Genomic DNA, 1,651 nt, shown 5'->3' with positions numbered 1-1,651 from the left:
ATATATATATATATATATATATATATATATATATACATGCATATGCTTATAAAATTGCATATATACGTGTGTGTATATCTGCGTAACGATATATATATATATATATATATAATATATTATATGTAATTGCATATATATATATATATATATACACACACACACACACACATATCTATATGTATTATATATGTGTATGTATATAACTACATATAAGATATGTACATATTTATGTACTTACACACGCACACATGTACGTATGCGTTTCTTTGTAATATATAAATATATAACCGACTTTTTCAGCAGACATTATTTTGTAATTTTCGTTTTCTGTTTTTGACACTTAATAGTATGTTACGTTTTATCTCGGCAAAAGGACGACTTGTCAAACTTTAATACTTTCGGTGAATTATATCACAAATTAAAAATTCTATATTTCTCTCAAATACTCATGAGATTAGAAATGCGGTCAATACTTGTTTTCACACCAGAATAATTAATTCGGAAAAGGGGGAAAAGATCAGTAACTATGGAACTAATTACAGCTGTAATTTACAGGTAGAGTTCATTATTAAAAGCAGTAAATTTCCAGTGTATATTTATTCCTCCATCATTCATATTACTGTAGAATTATGCAAATTTCGACCAGAAAAAATATATTAAATATTTAGAAAACTAGTTAAAATTTCAAAATGGTGCTTACACAGTTTTCAGTGTAGTTTTGCTTACGCCATTATATATCCTTTTTCTTCAGAGAATACGATATGCTAACTTATTCCTATCGTTATTAGTAAAGCCCGAAATTTTGATTAGGCCATGGGTTATATTCGTCAACATATTTCACTGGGACTTTTTCTATCAACCCAAAGAAGAATGGTATAATATTTCTACCTTGGAACAAAGCAGCAAAAACAGTTCACAAAAGTCTTCAAACGGACACCAACACAAGAACTAAACGTCCGTAACACCATGAAAAACACAAGATGCACAAATTACCAACAACCTGAGGCAACGCTGGAACCTCTCAAAGATTAGCCAGAGATGATTTTTCAAATGAGAATGTCTGAAATAAACTCGACTGCTCTCACAAACGAGAATACTATAAATGACCACCATCGCTCTCAAAAATTAAGTAAAAACACAAGAAAATCAATCCAGAATCCTTGGCCGGTACTGGATCGATCCTAGGATCGAATCAGTTCCTACCAGTCATGAAGCGAAACATCCCAAAAACTTTCATCCGAATCCTTCCAGTGGTTCTTGAGATATCTTATCCACGGACAAACAAATACGACTGAAACAACACCCCCACCTTTGCGAAGGCGGAGGTAATAATCCCTTCTACTAATGGAACAGGACATGAAATTTAGTGGGAAGGGACTAGTCGATTACAACGGCCCAAGTTTTTTTTACTGGTACTTAATTCATTGATCCCGAAAGGATGAAAGACAAAATGTCGGCGGAATTTGAACTCCGAACGTAAAGGCGGACGAAATGCCGCTAAGCATTTTTCCCGGCATGTTAAAGATTCTGCCAGCTCACCGCCATGATAATAATAATAATCATCATCCTTTCTACTATAGGCACCAAGCCTAAAATTTGGTGGGAGGGAGCCAGTCGACTAGATCGATCCCAGTTCGCAACTAATACTTAA

This window comes from Octopus bimaculoides, chromosome 20 (assembly GCF_001194135.2).
Source record: "Octopus bimaculoides isolate UCB-OBI-ISO-001 chromosome 20, ASM119413v2, whole genome shotgun sequence".
Taxonomy (NCBI): domain Eukaryota; kingdom Metazoa; phylum Mollusca; class Cephalopoda; order Octopoda; family Octopodidae; genus Octopus; species Octopus bimaculoides.
The sequence above is the reverse complement of the archived record's forward strand: the minus strand, read 5'-3'. Positions refer to the sequence as shown.